The sequence below is a fragment of the Neltuma alba genome, unplaced genomic scaffold, assembly GCF_004799145.2.
Source record: "Neltuma alba isolate B1F8T4 unplaced genomic scaffold, ASM479914v2 tig00007147_pilon, whole genome shotgun sequence".
In the NCBI taxonomy this organism is placed as follows: domain Eukaryota; kingdom Viridiplantae; phylum Streptophyta; class Magnoliopsida; order Fabales; family Fabaceae; genus Neltuma; species Neltuma alba.
The window spans coordinates 98599-108218 of record NW_021634689.1 but is presented as its reverse complement, the minus strand read 5'-3'; the positions used below and the strand labels follow the sequence as shown (position 1 = coordinate 108218).

Here is a 9620-nt window from a genome sequence, read left to right as displayed (position 1 = left end):
AATCTATTCTCAAAATCAATTTTTTTACTAAAAAGGTGTTTGGATGGAAATCAAATCATGATTTTAAAAGTACTTTTACGGTATACGAAGTAAATATGTGGATGAGCCTGTCTCGTTTTGTGGAAAAGTGATTTTCAGAAGCACTTTTCCATCTTGCCAAACACTCTCTAAAAACTATTCTCTAAATTATAGTTTGGATTTTTTAAAACAACCTCCAACATAGATTGTCTTTGGGAATCAATGACTTTGGTGACTTTTAGGGAGTGTTTGACAAAAAAAAAAATATTTTTTTGCAAAACGAGACAAAATTCTTCACGTATTTATTTCATATACTATAAAAACACTTTAAAACCATGATTTGGTTTCTCTCAAACACCCATTTAGTGTTGTAACTTCTTACATAGTCCTTCACATAAATTGTAATTTGTAAGAATATATTTTTTTTAAAAAAACATATCACTTATTTTGAAAATATTTAACAAAATGTGCTAGATTAGAATGCAAGTGTTCATGGCGGAAAAAAAAAAAAAAAAGAAGTAAGGTAAGTGTAGCAATATCTTCTGCTAAATTTTTTATTAGTAACTGCAATTATGAAAATATATCCAAACCATTAATATCAACGTCTTCAATAAAACTTAACAAACTTGTCAAGATTGATACAAAACATCTTAATTATAAGGGAAAATTAATTTTAATCCAAAGTTTTAAATGCTTCAGATTAAAGTAAAAAACCAAAAAAAAAAGTACGTTCATGTTCTAAAAATTGTTCAAGTCCTTGATATAAAACATATTTAACTAATTTGATTAGATTAAAGAAGTCAGGTAAGTTAGTTAATTATAAGAAATGTGACATATTTTTCCTAAAATACCATAATCATATTTCTTAATACCCTTCTTCCTCTTCTACTTGATTATGATTGAGGGAGTATCCATAAGGGTAATTTAGAAAAAATTGATAAATATGAAAAATAGGTCTTATATTTAGGACCAAAACCAACTCAACAATTAGGTATCATATTAAGGACCGGAGGAGTACTTTCGAATAAAACCTCATGGCTGAACACTTACGAGAGCAGAGTGTTACATTTTCTTTATCCTCCTACAATCCACCGAGCCAATGACATGACAAAAAAAGGGAAAAATGACTCGGCAAGAAAATTGAAACTACTAAACACTTAAAAGGACGCTTAAGAATCAGTAATTAAAGAAAAATGACATAAATACCCTTTTGACAACAAGCATGCTATTGGAAATACGTAGTTTCTACACTTATATTGATATTAACAATTTTGAAATGCATTTGTCAGGAGGGCATTTCAAATTGCTATTGGACAAATAGCATGCTTGTTGTCAGGAGGGCATTTAAGTCATTTGCTTCAATTTCATAATACACAACGTTTAAGTTGTCCTTCCCTTTACGTCATTACACACACTCTTAGGTATTTATTTTAGTATTTGGTATTTTCAAGCTTCTTTTTTTTTTTTTTTTGGGTATCATTCTCTCATAAAAAAGGACATTAATATTAGGAGCCAATTTGGCCTGCTCATTAATTCACATATTTGTTATAATTACAATATAATGTGCCTAGCTTTAAAATGCTTCACATGCTCAATGAGATTTATTTATTAATGCTTGAATAAAGGTGATGCCTATGGCAATCAAATCAATAAGCTTTTCCTTCACAATGATGATGATATGCTAATAATGATTATTGTTTTGTACCAAACGTGATCTTAAAACCCACTTGAAAGGGAAATGAGCAGGTATTGAATAATTGCATGTGCTTATTAATACTACAAATTGGCATTCAGTCCCCACGTTCTTCCTTTAATTTGGCCTATTCATCAACAAACACCATTGGCATGCAATATACTACCTCCGATCCTAATTATAAGAGTTAATTGACTAATTTAATAATATTAAAAAAAATAAGTTAAATTAGTTATTTGTAATAAACATGTGTTGTTTTTTCTAAAATATCCTTGCAAATCAAGTTTATTGGTAGAACTACCATTATTAAGGATTACCTTGAAAAATACACAAATATAAAAAACAAAGTGGATTGGGATCTTATAATTAGGACCAAAATAAAAGTCAAACGAGGGTCTTATATTAAAACTAGAGGGTAGTATTATGTTTCAAAATATTGCATTTTAATTTACGTACACACACTATATTTCTCTAGCGGATAGTACGGGCTTCCCTTGTGGAGCTTGACGGTGGATTAATAGACGAAATTTTGATTCAACTATTAATCAATAAATTAAAATTGATTAATATATTCTTTTAAAGCCATGACAGGAAAAATGTCAACGTAAAATTATTGATCTTTTTATTCAAATACATTCCCCCCCTATTTTTCCAGCGAAAATAAAACCGAAAATGTCAGCAACATTCCACGTCATCACATTTAAGTTTCCATCACGCAGTTGGCCGTTGCTGTCGTCTAACCACATTAATATACTGCAATTTTCCCCCCAGCATTTATGTTTTGCTAATTGTCACTACCCCATGATTTAGTATAAGAATTAGATAGTTAATTTAGGAAGATTAAGAAATTAGTTGAGCTACTTATTTATAATAAATGTGTGTTGATTTATCTACCATTATCTCTTAGTGGGAATCCCTTATAATTAATAGAAATATTTTAGATGAAAAATTATAAATTTGATAAATAAAACAGATTAAGGTTTTATATTTAGAATCAAATTCCATTCCATACTAATCTTTACATTAAGGACCAGAGGTAGTAGAAGATCTACTATGTAGTGCAAAGTTCACTACAAAATGAAGCTTATATTTAAGATTAGATGTAGTATTATATATTACTTCCTCCGTTGTTTGTATAAGAAAAAATCTCTTTCACAATGGTATTCTAAATATAAAAAACAAATCATTTTCTCTAAAATTTAAATTAGTCTTTCATTTTTTCTCTAGTAAATATATGGCATTTATTATCTTTTATATACTCTCTTTATAAATAATGGTATAATTGAAAGTATATACCATTCTATTTTTTTTATTTGTCACTTAGGAGTTTCTCAACATAAAAAGAAAATTATTAAATAGATGAAATTTTATTTTTTGCCCTTATTAAGTAGGTAGTATTATTTTCTCTCATTCATTCCATATCTCTTTTACTTTATAATTAATATGGGTAAAATTGAAAATAGCATTAAAAATGGTACAAGGGACAAATAAAAAAGACCCAAATTCTTTTACTACGAGTGAGAAATAATAAAAACTATAATGATATATACATATTTATTACTTTTAACTAAATTCTTTTCGAACCGCATATTTAATAGTTCTTTCTTATACAAAGGAGTTATACTATCATTTCTTTCACTTTCTTTTTCCATATTTTTTAATTAAAGTAGAAAGTAGCTTATAATTATTGCAATTACACTATAGGTTATTTTGTTTGTTGGCAATCAATTGATGCAAGAGTAAATGACGGATTTCAGTTTTCACCTGTGAGACACGATATAGGAGTCTCAGACTTGATACAAAAATAGGAGCAACACCAACCATCTGAATTTGCCGCTTTCTCAATCCCACAAATATGAAAGTAGGGGAAGATGAAAAATAAATACTCTTGGGTGGTGAAGGAATGGTCCCTGTTATTGTTATCTTGTAGTACAAACTTCTTTCAACCGTCATAACGGTGTAGAGTTGATTTTTTTAAAAAAAAATAATTTATTTGGGTTACTTTTTAAGATAAAGGAATAAAATTTGGGTAAAATTACTTACAACTATTATGTAAGTTTTCGATAATATTTCTATTATTACATCATCATTTAATAAAAAATACTATATGGTGTTTGATATTATAAGTTATTGTAACTTGTTTTCACATATCAAGGAATGATAGTTAAGTTATTCGATATGTCTTAATTGATAACATTATTCAAATTCATCTTATTAATTTTTTATTTATTATAAATCATTTTCATATCTTTTTCTTAATTTCTTTCTCTTTTTTAAAAAAATTAAATAAGAATAATTAGAAAACTGTGATTAATAATTTTCAAGTGACTTATACTTGGGATGAACCTTTTCTCCTATGAATAACTCATCTTAGAGTGATACTTATATGAATTTCAAACAAGCCCGCTTTTTTTTTTTCCTGCTTTGGGTTTTTCATCTTTGGGTAACAAACACTACTTTGTATTATGTTTGCTTGTGTCTTGAAGAAAGATAAAGAAGCCCCAAAGGGATAAACCTTTACCAAGGGGAAGAAGAACCAAAGCAACCTAGTTAACTTGCTTGGTGGTAACTCCAACTCAATCCCATACATCGTACAGTTATGAATGGTCGATTTCATCATTCTAAAACATACCTAATATATTACTCCCCGGTCCTAATTATAAGACCCAATTGACTTATTTGAGGAGATTAAGGAAGTAGTTAAGTTGGTTATTTATAATAAATAAGTGTTGTCATTCCTAAAATATCCTTACTAATTAAGTATATTGGCTAAAACTATCATTATTAGAAGGATTATCTTGGAAAAAAAAAATGCTAAATATAAGAGACAAAATGAATTGGGTCTTATAATTAGGACCAAATAAAAAGTCAAATTGGGTCTTATAATAAGGACCGGAGGAGTACATCAGAATAGTTACACATACGCACAGCATGTGAGTTTAATTCAAGTTACTATTAATTCATTAAATATTTTCAAAATCCCTCAATAACTACTCAATCATATAGTTTTAAAGATTCAGTCAAATTAGACAAGTCAAATGTCTATTCTTTAAAGATCAAACATCTTCTAAGTGCATTTCTAGTACATAATATTAGGTCTATGTAGTCTGGGCAACAAGTCTCTATACTTCTCTTCTTCTTCATTTCCATCTACTTCCCATCCCAACCATTAAGATTAAAAGTTTAATGATTCAGATTCCATGTTTTTGAAAATAATTTTATAAAGTATTTTTTTATTGTTTTGAATTATACTGACCAAAATTTAATAGTTTTATTTGATTTTATTTATTTATTTTTAAAAAGTTAACATTTTATTCATAATTTTATAAAATTAAAATCTGAACCATTCAAATCTCAATTTTATGACTAACAAAGTAAATGAAATAGAAGGGAAAAAACGTGGGGACACCCTTGCCATACAACGTAATCATACTCCCAACTATTTTGCATTTATCATAGCTAAAATATCAAAGCTAGCCCAATATTGGAAAGTAAATTAAAAATATTGTACAAAATAAAAGACTAAATGTATTTTTTTAAAATTAAAAGATCAATTTAAAACTTTGTATAAAATTAAAGAACCAAATATATAATTTAGCAAAATTTAAATAATCCTTATCCAATCCCACCAATATTTAGTAGGAAAAATTCCAAAAAAGGTTCTTGGAATATAAGAAATTTCAAATTGGGTCCTGGAATTTCAAAAATGACAGAAAGGGTTAGTCATCCAATTTGTCATTTGTGAAATTAAGACCAATTGACAATTTGCCCCTGGCTAAGCAAAAGTGAGTAGTTATTCTCTAAACAAATCTAGGTAACGCTTACACTGTTCTAGTGATTACAAGATTAGTTGTAGTTAATAATAAGATATCTGACTATAAAAAAGTGAGTAGTTAGTAGTTATTTTCACATGAATCTAGGTAATGCTTACATTGTTTAGTGATTACAAAATTAGTTTTAGTTAATAACAAGACACCTGACTATGAAAAAGTAAGTAGTTATTCGCTACACAAATCTAGGTGACGCTTAAACCCTTATAATGATTCTTTAAATCATTGTAGTGAATGAATACAAATGAGGGCAAAGTTATCAATTTCTTTTGATTTTATAAATGACAGATTGGGTCACTAACCTTTTTTGTCATTTTTGAAATTTCAAGACCCAATCTGAAAAATTTTCTATATTCTAAGGATTTTTTTGAAGTTTTCCCAATATTTTATCATGGGCTAGCTTTGGTTTTTCGTTATATATAAACCTCACATTGTCTTCATCATTCTTCACAAAATCATAAGCACTCTCTCTCTCTCTCTGCGCATTATAATCTCGGCTTCTGCACACACATATGGCAATCCGTTCTCATTCACATTTCTCTCTCTCCTCGTCGTTGTTCCTTCCTTCATTTCTCTTCCCCGCTTCAAGATCCAAACTGGTAGTCGAAGAAGTATACAAGTATGATCACAGTCATCACTGCCTCACAGTCTAATTTTCTGACATTCATCGTATTTTCACCGTAAATCTCTGTTTCATAACCCTGTTTCTGTTACAGGAGCATCAATGAGTCGAGAAGAAACCTGGGGTTTCTTTCTTGTGGGACAGGAAACCCCACTGACGATTGTTGGAGGTGTGATCCCAACTGGGAAAAGAACAGAAAGCGTCTCGCAGATTGCGGCATTGGGTTCGGCAAGAACGCCGTCGGAGGCAGAGACGGCAGATTCTACGTGGTCACCGACCCCAGCGACCACCCGTTGAATCCCAAGCCAGGAACCCTCAGATACGGCGTCATACAGGAGGAGCCACTGTGGATCATCTTCAACAAAGACATGGTCATCAAGCTCAAGCAAGAACTTATGATGAACTCCTTCAAGACCATCGATGGCAGAGGAGCCAATGTTCACATCACAGGTGGCCCTTGCATCACAATGCAGTTCGTGACCAACATCATAATCCACGGAATCAACATTCACGACTGTAAACAAGGAGGCAACGCCTACGTGAGAGATTCTCCGACACATTACGGTTGGAGAACGGTGTCGGACGGCGACGGAGTGTCCATTTTCGGAGGAAGCCACATCTGGGTTGACCACTGTTCTCTCTGGAATTGCCAAGACGGACTGATCGATGCGATTCATGGATCCACAGCAATCACAGTCTCAAACAATTACATGACTCGCCATGACAAAGTGATGCTTCTGGGTCATAGTGACGGTTACAAGAAGGACAAGAACATGCAGGTCACCATAGCCTTCAACCATTTCGGTGAAGGGTTAGTCCAGAGAATGCCAAGGTAACAACTTTTTCTCTCCTCTTTTTGCTGAATTAAGGTTTAAATCGATTTCAGTTGGTTAATGAACCCAAGTTTTTGTGTAATTGCAGATGCAGACATGGGTACTTCCATGTGGTGAATAATATGACTATACCCATTGGAGGAGATGTATGCGATAGGAGGGTATGCGGATCCAACTATAAACAGTCAAGGCAATAGATTTCTTGCTCCCAATGATGGTACCTTCAAAGAGGTTGAGAACTAAATGAAATTAATAATTTTGTGAGTATTCATTCACGTTTGAATTAATTCAGATATCTAATGGCTTGTTGGTTAATTAATATCTGACTTCTAGGTGACAAGAGTGAGGATTCACCTGAGAGCGTGTGGAAGAAGTGGAACTGGAGGTCATCAGGTGATCAGATGTTAAACGTGCGTTTTTCACGCCGTCCGGTAAGGGATCATCTTCAAGCTATGCTCGAGCTTCAAGCTTGTCTGCAAAACCATCTTCACTGGTAGTTCAATAACAGCAGCAGCTGGAGCACTTCAATGCAGAAAGGGGTCTCGTTGCTGAATGATGATATGCATCTGGACGGGTTAAGACAGTGAAATCTTTATAATCTGATATTGTTTCTAAGTTTTTTTTTTTTTCTTTTTTAGTATTGATTTGTGACACTACAACCTTAGCTTGTGGCAATGGTAGGCACAGGCATAAGAGTTGATCACATGTTGAATGAGAAACCCAGAAAAAGTTGGGGGTATTTTAATTTGAAAATGAAGATATATATATATATATATATGTTTATGTGAATATGAATTATTGAAACTGGGAAGCACATGGATGATTGATGAAAAACATTATCCGAGATAGACACAGTCTGCTGAGAGCATTGAAAAGTTTGGCAGAGAAGAAGATGGGACTTGGAACAGACAAATTGAAACAATAATGGAAGGCATATATAATAGAAGGTGACAGTATTTGAAGTTTGTGAATAGTTACAAGATACGATTTGCCATAAATGTCACCACCAAATCCATTCTGCTATAATAACGCTAACTACCCATTGTCATGTTGGGTTGCCCTTTTTTTTCCTTTTTGTATTTTCCCTTCCGTCCTGAGAAAAATGCAAGATTAATGTTGAAATCCTCTCTTAAACTTGCCATTAGGATTGCCCTGAACCAACAATCCTAGGTTCACGATTCAGAAAATAGAATCTTAAATGGCTGCTTATAATGAGGCTAATGACAACATTGAGAGCTTGTGGTCGAAGCTGATAGCAGGTGACAAAATGAACAAGATAAATACTACTCCTTCCCTTATTATAAGATCTTTTTAACTGAATTACGCAGTTTAAGAAAACAGCTAAATTAGTTAAAAGTAATTAATACGTAGCCAATGCAGTTTTTTTTCCAAATATACCCTATGTATAAATGGATAAATGTGAGAGAAGTAATTGTGAGATAAATGAAAAAAGAAAATATATTAAATACATTAAATTAGGGGTAAAATAGGTAATACCATATTAAATGCTCAGACCAACTCAAGAGCATCTTATAAAAAGAGACAAACCTATTCAAAAAATTAGATCTTATAATAAGGACAAGAGGGGTATATATATTTTTTTTATACAAAAAGTTTAGGTAAGTTAAGTGATCAGGACATGGCTCTAAGCTCAGAAAGTGCTTACAGAAATACTTATAAATCGTCCCATCGTCAAGTCTTCATATCGGCAATATGATTCAAACTATGATCCTGTGGGTTATAAGTCGATTTCTTACTGACTAGATTAACTCTTGTTGACTGAACATGATATATAGATAAGTGTTGGAAAAAGTATATGGGTCCATCCTTGATCCCAAGCCATTATAAGGCACAAATATAAAGTGGAAAAAGAATATACGTAAGAAGAGTGATCGATATACCCCTTTTGATTGGAAAAGGGTGGACCAGTCAACGCATTGAGGGGGGAAAAAACTGTTTATATTATGCGTCTGTGTATATGTGCGGGGACACGAACAATAACTCCTTCTCTACATCCCAACTCTTCCTCTTCCTTTGTCGATGTTATTTTTTGTGTAACATAAATGGGATTTGGATTGTGATTCCGTTGGATTAACTATTTCATGAGATTCAGAGGCATGTGATCATTTTTCTATAATTGGAATGTTGAGGGTTTTGACATTTATTTTCCTTTTTTGAATAAAATGGCACAAAAAATGGGCCTCATGAATGTGCTGTAATACCAAAAAGTACAACAGAAATGAATGGTCCAAAACAATGAAAGGGAAGAGAGAAGAATGGAGGATTCAAACACAATACGACATTAATTCCATCGTTATAGCATGACATTTAAGTTCCTCTCTTTGGTGAACACTTGAGGCTACAAGCCCAGAAAGTACAACATATTGTCTGCAATGCAAAGTTTGTGTCCACATGCACAATACATTTCCCCTGAAAATATGCAAAAATGCACTTTTACGTACCCTTTAATTAAATTATTAAATACAAAAATGAAACAAGAGATGTCATTATTTTACATAATATACTACCTCCCGTTCTTAAGAAAATTAGTTTAGTTAATTACTTATAATAAATAGCTATTACCTTATGAAAATACCCATACTAATCATGTGTCATAATTAGAA

The 9620-nt window shown here is 31.8% G+C and overlaps 1 pseudogene; it reads left to right on the top strand.

Annotated features, from left to right (window-relative positions):
• The first annotated feature begins 240 nt into the window (after positions 1-240).
• On the top strand, positions 241-7548 carry LOC114751892 (probable pectate lyase 5; annotated as a pseudogene).
• Positions 7549-9620: the final 2072 nt, after the last annotated feature.